The sequence below is a fragment of the Musca domestica genome, unplaced genomic scaffold, assembly GCF_030504385.1.
Source record: "Musca domestica strain aabys unplaced genomic scaffold, Musca_domestica.polishedcontigs.V.1.1 61, whole genome shotgun sequence".
Lineage (NCBI taxonomy): Eukaryota > Metazoa > Arthropoda > Insecta > Diptera > Muscidae > Musca > Musca domestica.
The window spans coordinates 2,370,829-2,383,493 of record NW_026712367.1 but is presented as its reverse complement, the minus strand read 5'-3'; the positions used below and the strand labels follow the sequence as shown (position 1 = coordinate 2,383,493).

At 33.0% G+C, this 12,665-nt stretch overlaps 1 protein-coding gene across 4 annotated transcripts in view; it reads left to right on the top strand.

Annotated features, from left to right (window-relative positions):
- LOC101896562 (endothelial zinc finger protein induced by tumor necrosis factor alpha) overlaps positions 1 to 12,665 on the top strand; it is a 126,058-nt gene that overhangs the window by 73,466 nt on the left and 39,927 nt on the right. For all 4 annotated transcript variants that reach the window (XM_059129438.1, XM_059129437.1, XM_059129436.1 and 1 more), the window contains exon 3: positions 7,157 to 7,282. The gene's annotated coding sequence lies outside the window, so the exon portion shown is untranslated. The remainder of the gene's footprint in view (positions 1 to 7,156; positions 7,283 to 12,665) is intronic.

Here is a 12,665-nt window from a genome sequence, read left to right as displayed (position 1 = left end):
GTGGTTAAGCGTGTATGTGTGTGTGCGTGTGTGTGCGCCTCTGCAAACTTAGTTGATGTAGTTTAGTGTTTGTTGTGAACTTTTTAGATTGAGATACACTTCTTTTTTTAGTTTTTGGCGTACGAACAACAACGACGTATGTTCTACGACGATATTAACTCGTGCGGTAGTTAGACATAATTTTGTTTTTTTTTTTGCTTTTCTTGGTTATGTTTTTTTTTCTGTGGGTATTTTGAATGATTTTTATTTTTGTATATCGTTTTATTTTCCTGAGGTATTTTTGTTTACTTTGTTTGCGGTGGTATTGTTGTTGCTGTTGCTGTGAGTGAATTAGTGTTGGACTGGAGAAAAATAACCAACAAAATTGCTATAGAGCTACTGTGTTATTTTATTTGAAAAAAATAAAAAAATATACAAAATAAAGAAAAAAATATGAAACTCTCTGCTGAGGGCCCGTCAAACCCAAGGCATTGCGAAAACCGATGAATAAACAAAAATAAAAAATAATAAAAATTGGAAACAAGAAAAATATAATGAAAAAAAAAAAATTGCAAACGTCTCCACGATATCGTAATCAAAACAAATCGTTATACAAATAAATGAATATAGTAAAAATATACAAATCCAAACACACACACACTCGGCGATACACACACACACAGAATCTCTCTACTACTACGTACAGCTGAAGACCTATACCATATATTTTATTTTAAAAATCTATATCTGTTGGTATCAACCAGACACACGCCATGCCGTGCCGAATACGAAACGAATCCAAAAACGACACAAAAAAAAATCAAGTAAAAATAAAATCGAAAAAAAATTGCAATACACCAACAAATAATTTTTCGTTGTTGTTCTAAAAAACGCTTCGCAAATTCTCAACTGATGTTTAGCATTTGTTGTTGGACTTTTGCCGGTATAAATAAAAATATATATCAGCAGGCAGTCAGCCAGCCAGTGAGACAGCCAGCCAGCGAGCCAGCACAACACAATCGCGAAACAAACAAAATACAAACTCGCACACACACACACGAATAGATTCGACAACTACGAATGTGTAATGCAAAATAAAAAATAATAAAACGAAAAAAAACACCGAAAATTGAAATGTGTACAAAATTTTACCGAAAATAAATGGCAAACGTAACAAAGATACGACGAAACGAAACATAGAATCAAGACACCATGGACCCCCACCGACCCCTCAACCCTAGCCTTTGGCCCACCTCTTGAGCCATTGCAGTGATGTTTGGTGTTGTTGGTGTGTGTGTGTGTGCGTTTTTTTTGCCAGTGAATGGAACAAGCTCCAACATCATGTACTCGAACTGCCTGCATGGCTGGCATGTCATGCATGTCACATCTCACGTCTGAGAGATGGCGCGTCACTTATAGTTTGAAAATGAAATGAACCCAAAAAAAATAAAAAATAAAAAATACAAAAATCCAAAATTTAAAAAATAAATATTTTATGAAACATTTTGAAATATTTTTTTCTAATATCTGTAAAATCTTAGATTTTCTAAACAAATATTATTTACAATTAACAGATAGAATCTTTCAACTTTCGAAAATCGTGGATTTTTTCAAAATATTTTTCAAGACTTTTGGAGAGCGTTGATTTAAAAAAATTTTTTTCAAGACTTTTGGAGAGCGTGGAATTTTTTAAAAAATATTTTCAGACTTTTAGAGAGCGTGGATTTTATAAAAAAAAAAAAAATTAGGACTTTCGAAAATCGTGGATTTTTTAAAAATATTTTTCAAGACGTGGATTTAAAAAAAATATATTTTTCAAGACTTTCGGAGAGCGTGGATTTTTTAAAAATATTTTTCAAGACTTTCGAAAATCGTGGATTTTTTAAAAATATTTTATCAAGACGTGGATTTAAAAAAAAATGTTCTTCAAGACTTTTGGAGAGCGTGGATTTTTTAAAAATATTTTTCAAGGCGTGGATTTTATAAAAAAAAATTTAAGACTTTCGAAAATCGTGGATTTTTTAAAAATATTTTTCAAGACGTGGATTTAAAAAAAAAATATTTTTCAATACTTTCGGAGAGCGTGGATTTTTTAAAAATATTTTTCAAGACTTTCGAAAATCGTGGATTTTTTAAAAATATTTTTTCAAGACGTGGATTTAAAAAAAATGTTCTTCAAGACTTTTGGAGAGCGTGGATTTTGTACAAAATAAATTTTCCAAGACTTTCGGAAAGCGTGGATTTCTTAACAATATTTTACAAAACTTTAATAAGCATGGATTTTTGAAAAATATTTTTCAAGACCTTTGATAAGACTTTCGGCAAACGTAGGTTTTTAAAAAAAATATTTTTTCAAAAGTCTTTCGGCAAACGTGGGTTTTAAAAAAATATTTTTTCAAAAGCCTTTCGGCAAACGTGGGTTTTAAAAAAATATTTTTTTAAAATACGTTCGGCAAACGTAGGTTTTAAAAAAAAATTTTTGAAGACCTTCGATAAGGGTGGATTTGTTTAAAAATATTTTTGAAGACCTTTGATAAGGGTGGATTTGTTTAAAAATATTTTGGATTTAAAAAAGCAAAATCTTTAATAAGCATGGATTTTTGTAAAATATTTTTTCAATAATTTTTATAAGCATGGATTTAAAAATCTTTAACAATAACAAAAACCAAAAATATTTTTTAGTAATTAAAATCGAGGACCTTTTTTAGGGAGAAATAATTATGGATGTTATTAATTTATAATTAACAATTTTTTCGAATTTCCATACATTTTTAAACGGCCAAAATGTGCCTCATTGAAATAACGGTTTTAAAGCCTAGGTCTCTCTGGACCAAATTCGTTTCAGGACATTTGGAGTCGATGTAGCGAGGTCCTTCCGTTTGTCTGGCTCGTCGAGAGCATCCGATTTGATCCAAACTGGTTATATCGTAATATTATTATCAAACTTAGATCGAGTTCAAAGATGGGTAATATCGGTCCACTCCTTCTGGTACCTCCCCACAAAACAGTCAACATCTGCAATATCCATGAAACTCATAAAACGCGAAATTTACACTCGATTCTATTCAGACTTGATGAATCTCAATATTTCCATCAACAGATCGGTCGGACCGTTTGAAGGGTGGTTCTTATTTTGATTTTGCGAAACTCCATACAATAATGGGAATATATATTTTAAATTTTAGTAGCAATAATCGTGGATGTTAACTTATTTTCATACCCTCCATTTACCTCCATACCCTCCTTCAATATATTAAAAACAAGTAAAAAAGCCATAAGACGGGCCGAACATTAAATGCCCTACAGCATTCGCAACAAATTTGGCAATTTTCAAAAAAAAAAAAGGAAATCGAATTTAGGGAGTTTTGGTATGGCTCTGTCTATGGAAGCCCTCTAGAATGTTTTCTATCTCTTGTCTCTAAAATATCTTCTGTCCGAAGAATACCTGCAGAGGTTCTGTTATTTGTGAAAGAGAATATATTACATCTGCAAAATCAATTTATCTATTTTTTGGAGACCTCCATAAGGTTTTCAAACTAGAGAATGTCAGGGTTTCGTATCTGAAGAATGTCAAGAAGGCTTTATGATTACATTTATAGAGGAGCCTTAAAAAGCGTCTGTTTATGGAAGACCAATAGGAGGCCTTCTTTTCACAAAGAACCCTAAGGTGGTCTTCTCTGATGTCTACCGAAGATTTCAAGGCATTTTTTTATTAATAAAATACCCAGAAAAGTTCATCTAACTTTGAAGGTCTGTCTTTAGAAAAGCTCAAAAGGACAGAAAAGAAAAGCTAGAAAAGCTCAAAAGGACATTTTATTCTCAGAAGACCTGGAAAATGTATTCGATCTGCATAATTACTCTAATGGGGTTTCTGAGGTCTTCTGTCTATAGGAGTGTCCTTGAGGGTCTTCTGCAAATATTTGAAGTGTCGATTTTTAGAAATAATTTTCAAGACTTTTGGAAGACGTGGAGTTCTTAAAAATATTTTTTAAGACCATTAATAAGCATGGATTATTTAAAAATATTTTTTCAAGACTTTTGGAGAGCGCGGATTTTTAAAAAAAAATATTGTTGAAGACCTTTTATAAGGGTGAATTTTTTAAAATATTTTTTCAAGACTTTGGAGAGCGTGGAATTTTTAAAAAAATATTTTCAGACTTTTGGAGAGCGTGGATTTTTTAAAAAATATATTTTTGAAGACCTAAGATAAGCGTGGATTTAAAAAAAAATAAGACTTTCGAAAATCGTGGATTTTTTAAAAAAATATTTTCAGACGTTTGGAGTGCGTGGATTTTTTAAAAAAATATTATTCGAGAATTTCGGAGAGCGGGGATTTTTTAAAAAAATATTTTTGAAGACCTATGATAAGCAAGGATTTTTAAAAAAATATTTTTGAAGACCTATGATAAGCGTGGCTTTAAAAAAAATTAAGACTTTCGAAAATCGTGGATATTTTTCAAGACTTTCGGAGAGCGTGGATTTTTTGAAAAAAATAATTTAAGCTTGGATTTTTTAAAAATATTTTGGAATTTTTAAAAAAAATATTTTCAGACTTTTGGAGTGCGTGGATTTTTTAAAAATATTTTTCAAGACTTTCGGAGAGCGTGGAATTTAAAAAAAAAAATTTTCAAGAGACTTTCGGCAAAGGTGAGGTTTGAAAAAAGATTTTTTCAAAAGATTTTCGGCAAGCGTGGGTTTTAAAAAAATATTTTTGAAGACTTTTGATAAGCGTGGATTTGTTTAAAAATATTTTTTTCAAAAGACTTCCGTTAAGCGTGGACCTTTTTAAAATATTTTTTCAAGACCTTCCATAAGCATGGTTTTTTGAAAAATACTTTTTCAAGACCTTTAATAAGCATGGATTTTTGAAAAATATTTTTTCAATAATTTTTATAAGCATGGATTTAAAAAAAGCTAAATTTTTAATAAGTGTGGATTTTAGAAAAAATGTTTTCCAAGATCATTAATAAGCCTAGATTTTTTTTTAAAAATTTAAAAATATATTTTCAAGATTTTTGGATTTTTTAAAAATATTTTTAAAAAACTCTAATAAGCATGGATTTTTTAAAAATAAATTTTCAAGATTTTTGGATTTTTTTATAAATATTTTTAAAATCCTCTAATAAACGTGATTATTTTAAAGATATATTTTCAAGATTTTGAAGATTTTTGGATTTTTTTAAAATATATTTAAAATCCTCTAATAAGCGTGTTTTTTTTAAATATTTATATTAAGACATTCGGTAAGGGTGGATTTTTTAAAAACGTTTTTTTTTCAAGAGTTTTGCCTAGCGTGGACATATTAAAAATATTTAAAATATTTCAAAAATATTTTTAACAAAATTGTTAGCAGTAGGCACTTTTTGAAAACTTTTCCGTGTATTTTTAAAATAATTTCAAGCTTGGATTTCTTAAATCTATTTTTTTGGAATGCTTCTTGAAAGTCTTCCGACTATGGTGAACCTGCAGAAGGTCTTCTATCTGTAGGTTTTTTTTTTCTATCCATAGTAGACTTTCTTCTTTTGTTTATGGGTGACTTAAACACGCCTCCTATGGCGAGCCTGCAGAAGGTCTTTTATCTGTAAGACCTCTTTAGAAGAATTTTTTCTATCTTTAGAAGACCATCTTCTTGTGCTTATGGATAACCTCTTTAATAAGTGTGGATTTTAGAAAAAATGTTTTCCAAGACCATTAATAAGCCTAGAATTGTTTAAAAAATTTAAAAATATATTTTCAAGATTTTTGGATTTTTTTTTATAAATATTTTTAAAATCTTCTAATAAGCGTGGGCTTTTTTAAAATATTTATATTAAGACATTCGGCAAGGGTGGATTTTTTTAAAAACGTTTTTTCAAGAGTTTTGGACTTATTAAAAATATTTAAAATATTTTAACAAAATTGTCTTCTATCGGCAGAACACCTCTAGGAGGTTTTTTTCTATCTTTTGTTTATGGCTGACTAAAATACGCCTCCTATGGCGAGAAGGTATTTTATCTGTAGGACATCTTTAGAAGAATTTTTTTCTAACTTTATAAGACCCTATTTTGGGTTTATGGATAACCTAAGTTTTCGAATCTTTCGAATACATTTACGTGTTCTTTTGTCTGCAGAAGACCTACAGAAAATTATATTTTTGCTTAAGCCTGCCACAGAGTCCTACACGAATTAAAGACGCTTAAAAAATCGATTGAGGATCTTCTACCTCGAAGAGCTTTAGAGGTGCTCTGTGTGTACTAAAAGCTCTCATTAGCTCCTGTATCTATGGAACCCCTCTAGAAGGTAGCATTTAAGGCTATGCAAAAAGCTGTCGGTTATTAACATTTCTGAAAATTGTTTTTGTTGTTCCTTTTTTAAATTTCTTTTACACAACAACAAATAATTCAAATTATCACCATGGGAAGAGGGTGATGCTGATTCCGATGATGACGATGATAACGACAAACACATTCGGATAATTACTTCGAGGCATGCTTAACGCTCAAGCAAAAGGCTATTTTTGGCAACCCAAAGAAAAAAAAGTAACAACAACAAGATAATGCAAAATTAAAAATAACAACCATCGCGAAACAAAAACAAAATGGGCAAAACCACAACAACAACAGTAAAATAAATTATGCAACAGAATTCTCCCTCAAAATAAATATCAATTTTAAATTTCTTGTTGTTGTTGTTTTTGTTGTTTACAACAAATAAGAACTGTAACGCTGTGGGGAGATGGTTAGTTGGTCATTCATCCCACCAGCCATCAGCCATCAAAGACTCGAGCATTCAAAACCGATTGTCATTAGCAGTCGATTATTGAAATTATTTCAAATTAATATTTCCATTGATTTCATTTGAAATGCAAAATATGAATGGAATGTTTTTCATTTGTGAAGGTGATATGTGGTTGAGGGGGGAGGGGGAGGGAAGGGGATACCCTGAAACGACCTGCCTGCAGTTTTGATTGCTTAAGATTATTTTGGCGCGTTTTTTTCTGGTTCTTCAGTTATTGTTATTTTTGTTTTTTTTTTCGTTTCAAAAATACCCACCCGTCTTTAAGTTATTTTTGTTGCTGTTTTTTTTTTTTTTTTTTTTTTAATTTTTTTTGTTTATAAATAAGTCGATATGATTATTTTTGTTCCGGTTTCAATTCTCACAGTGAGTTTTTTTTTTTTGTTTTTTTTTTTATTTACAGCGAAATTAAACAAGAACAACTGTGGAAATTATCATTCTTGGCCTGAAATTTCGAAAACAAAAATAAAAGGAAGAGAAATCGTATTTTTTTTCTGATCAATGGCAAAAGGATACATTTTGGAAAGAGGTAAGTTGAATATACAAATATCCACCATTTACTTACAATTTTAGGATCAAATATATAAAATATTCGAATCGTTTATAAGGCGGAGCTGCAGGGGAGTGCTCCTATGTAATATCTATATTAACAAGTAACAAGTTAAAAAGCAGTAAGTTCGGCCGGGCCGAACTTTTAATACCCTCCACCACTTGCAACGAATTTGGAAATTTTCAAAAAATAAAATCCTTAAAAAATTCTGTTAAAATTTTAAAAATACCGAATATAGCCGTTATTTTGGGGTCTATACGACGTGGACATACATAGGCATTGTTTGTCATAAGCCATTACCATATTCAAATTCGAAACTTGAAATAAACGGTGGATAATGTAGCTAAAATCATCAAAATACCGAATATAGGGAGGTACCGTTATATGGGGGCTATACGAAGACCTGGACCCGCACAGACAATTTTCTGTCACAGACTGTAGTTCCCATAACGAACTTCAAATACCAATTTTAAAACAATTCCGGTGAATAGTGTCGCTAAAATCATCAAAATACCGAATATAGGGAGGTACCGTTATATGGGGGCTATACGAAGACCTGGACCCGCACAGACAATTTTCTGTCACAGACTGTAGTTCCCATAACGAACTTCAAATACCAATTTTAAAACAATTCCGGTGAATAGTGTCGCTAAAATCATCAAAATACCGAATATAGGGAGGTACCGTTATATGGGGGCTATATGAAGACGTGGACTTGCACGGACAATTTTCTATCTTAGGGTGTAGTATCCATTTTGAATTTCAAATACCAAATTTGAAACAATTCTGGCAAATAATGTCGCTAAAATCATCAAAATACCGAATATCGGGAGGTACCGTTATATGGGGGCTATACGAAGACGTGGACCTGCACGGATAATTTTCCGTCTTAGGGTGTAGTATCCATTTTGAACTTCAAATACCAAATTTGAAACAATTCCCGTGAATAATGTCGCTAAAATCATCAAAATACCGAATATAGGGAGGTACCGTTATATGGGGGCTATATGAAAACGTGGACCTACATGGCCCATTTACGAACTTAACCTGCCTACTGGAAAAATAAACATGTGTGCAAAATTTTAGCCACCTATCTCAATTCATTCGAAAGATAGCGTGATTACAACAGACAGACAGACAGACAGACGGACAGACAGACGGACAGACAGACAGACGGACATGGCTAAATCGTCTTAGAATTTTACGCTGATCAAGAATATATATACTTTGTTGGGTCTGATATGAGTATTTCGAGGAGTTACAAACGGAATGACAAAGTTAATATACCCTCCATAGTATGGTGGAGGGTATAAAAAAGCAGTAAGTTCGGCCGGGCAGAACTTTGAATACCCTCCACCATTTGGAAAAAAAATTGGAAATTTTCAAAAAAAAACTAAAATCCGTTAAAAATTCTGTTACAATCTTAACCAGTAAAAAAAGTCTTAAAGTCGGGCGGAGCCGGGCTTTGTGATACCCTACACCACTTGGCTAATTTAGTAGAGCTCCACATAACAATTAAAAGTTTTTATGGGAGAATTCAATCATACACGCTATGATTATAATCGTAATTTAAAGTTTCGAAGGACTAAGTATGCCGAAGCATTTGTATCTTTTAAAATCGGAATTGTATTGCCCATTTGGTGGACAATTAATTTGAAATCGGATAAAGATATATATGGAAGCTATATCCAAATCTGAACCGATCTGGATAAAATTTAGCAAAAATATTTCTGAGCTGTATTTGATATATTTCCCTGAATATCGTTGATACGGAGTGTGGGTATTACGGCTGTGGGTAACAAATATAACAAATCGGATGAATAATATATATGGAAGCTATATATCTATATCTGAACCGATCTTCACCAAATTTGACATACTACCTTCTAGACTAAATTCGATCCTAGGTGCCAAATTCCATCCCATTTGGACAAATATTAGACGTTTGGTGCACAATAAAAGGTAAATCGGACGAAGTTATATATGGGAGCTATCTGCTAAATCTGAACCGATCTCGATAAAATTTAGCAAATGTATTTCTGAGCTGTATTTGATATATTTCCCCAAATATTGTTGTTGCATAGTGAATATTACGGCTGCGGAGGACCAAAAATAACAAATCGGATGAACAATATATATGGGAGCTATAGCTATATCTGAACCGATTTCGATCAAATTTGGCATACTTATTTTCAGGCCTAATTTGGGTGTATATGCAAAATTCCATACAATTCTGGCTGATATTACACGTTTGGTGCACAATAAAAAGCAAATCGGACGAAGATATATTTGGGAGCTATATCTAAATTTTGACCGATTATCTCGAATTTCAATAGGGTTCGTCCTTGGGCCAAACAAATGATTTGTGCAAAATTTCATCTGGATCGGGCAATAAATGCGAACTGTACTGGACAGACGGACATTCATAAATCAACTCAGAATGTGATTCTATGCAGATCATCAAAAGGAACTATGGGTATATCTCGTTTCCTTTTGCCTGTTACAAACAAATGCACAAAGACATAATACCCTGACCACCTTGTGGTGTAGGGTATAAAAAGCAGTAAGTTCGGTCGGGCCGAACTTTGAATACCCTCCAACACATGGAAAAAAATTCAAAAAAATAAAATCCATTAAAAATTCTGGAAAAATCTTAAAAATACAGAAAATAGCCGTTATATTGGGGTCTATACGAAGACATGGACCTGCAAAGGCAACTTTTGTCATAAGCCATTACAATATTCAAATACGAAATTTAAAAAAATCCGGTGAAAAATTTAGCTAAAAAATACCGAAAAATACCGAATAGAGAGGGGTACCGTTATGATGGGGCTATACGAAGACCTGGACCTGCATAGACAATTTTCTATCATAGGCTGTAATACCTATCAGGAACTTCAAATACAAAATTTCAAACAATTTCGGTGAATATTCCACCTAAAATCGTCAAAATACCGATTATAGGGACGTACTGATATATCGGGGCTATACGAAGATCTGACCCTGCATAGACAATTTTCTGCTACAGGCTGTAGTATCTATTATGAAATTCAAATACGAAATTTCAAACAATTTCGGTTAATATTCCACCTAAAATCGTCAAAATTCCGGATGTAGGGAGGTACTGATATATCGGGGCTATACGAAGACCTAACCCTGCATAGATAATTTTCCGTCACAGGCTGTAGTACCAGTTTCGAACTTTTATTACGAAATTTCAAACAATTTCGGTGAATAATGTCGCTAAAATCATCAAAACATCGAATATTGGGAGGTACTTTTACATGGAGGCTATACAAAGACGTGGGTCTGCATACGCAAATTTTTGTCATAGGTTTTAGGACCCGTTACGAATTTTGAAAACGAAATTTGAAACAACTCCTGTGAATAATGTCCTTAAAATGTTTAGAAAGAATGGGAAATTTGAAGAGAGTTGGCTGCTTATTTCGCTTTCTTTGAGCGTTCTGTTGTTCAAAAATTTGAACCCCATGTGGGGGAGGTACGAGAAAAAAATTGTCCGATCTCCACCATCTTTATAACAGATCTAGTGTTGATGGAAATATTGAGATTTTCCAAGTCTGAATGGAATCGAATGTTAATTTCACGTTTTCTGAGCTTCATGGATATTCAAAATTTTGAGCCTTTACCAGAAGGAGTGGACCGATATAGTCCATCTTCACAGCAGATCTGGTGCCATTAGAAATTATGGGATGTGTGAAATATGAAGAGAACCAGATGCTTATTTCGGATTTAATGATCGTTTTGGTTATTCACAACTTTGACCCTTTGTGGGGGAGGTACCAGAAGGCATGGTCCGATCTCCACCAACTCTATAACAGATCTTGTGTTGATGGAAAAATTGAGATGTATCAAGTCTGAATGAAATCGGATATTAATTTCTCGTTTTATGGACTGCAGGGATACTCAAATTTTTGATCCCTTGTGGGAGAGGTACCAAAAGAAGTGGTCCGAGATAATCTATCTTCACAGCAGATCTTATGCTAGAAGAAATTATGGGATGTGTAAAATATGAAGAGAACCGGATGCGTATTTCGGATTTTATGATCGTTTTGGTTATTCACAACTTTGACCCTTTGTGGGGGAGGTACGAGAAGGCATGGTCCGATCTCCACCAACTCTATAACAGATATTTTGTTGATGGAAAAATTGAGATGTATCAAGTCTGAATGGAATCGGATATCAATTTCTCGTTTTATGGACTGCAGGGATATTCGAACTGTTGACCCTTTGTAGGGGAGGTACCAGAAGAAGTGGTCCGACACAGTCCATCTTCACATCACTAATAATAATAAAAATATTGTGATGTGAGTAACTTGAATACAATCGGACCCCTACATCACATTTTATGAAAGTTATATTTATTCCAAATGTTGACCCTTTGTGGGGGAGATACTTGATGGAGTGGACCTATATTGTCCATTTTCACACCTGACCTAGCACCGATACAAATATTACGATTTGCACAGTTGGAGCAAAACCTGATTTTTATACCCTACACCACAAGCTGGTCAGGGTATTATGTCTTTGTGCATTTGTTTGTAACAGGCAAAAAGGAAACGAGATAGAACCATAGTTCCTTTTGATGATCTGCATAGAATCACATTCTGAGTCGATTTCTGCATGTCCGTCCGTTCGTCCGTCTGTCCGTCCGTCCATGTATTTTTGTAAACAAAGTACAGTTCGCATTTATTGCCCTATCCAGATGAAATTTTGCACAAATCATTTGCTTGGCCCAAGGACAAACCCTATAGAAATTGGAGATAATCGGTCAAAATTTAGATATAGCTCCCATATATATCTTCGTCCGATTTGCCGATTTATTGTCCACCAAACGTGTAATATCGGCCCGAATAGTATGGAATTTTGCACATACAGCCAAATTAGGCCTGAAAATAAGTATGCCAAATTTGATGGAAATCGGTTCAGATATAGCTATAGCTCCCATATATATTGTTCATCCGATTTGTTATTTTTGTCCTTCGCAAGCCGTAATATGCACTCTGTTACAACAATATTTGGGGAAATATATTAAATACAGCCCAGAAATACATGTGCCAAATTTTATCGAGATCGGTTCAGATTTGGATAAAGCTCCCATATATAACTTCGTCCGATTTACCTTATATTGTGCACCAAACGTGTAATATCAGCCCGAATAGTATGGAATTTTGCACATACAACCAAATTAGGCCTGAAAATAAGTATGCCAAATTTGATCGAAATCGGTTCAGATATTGCTATAGCTCCCATATATATATATTGTTCATCCGATTTGTTATTTTTGTCCTTCGCAGCCGTAATATGCATTCTGTTACAACAATATTTGGGGAAATATATTAAA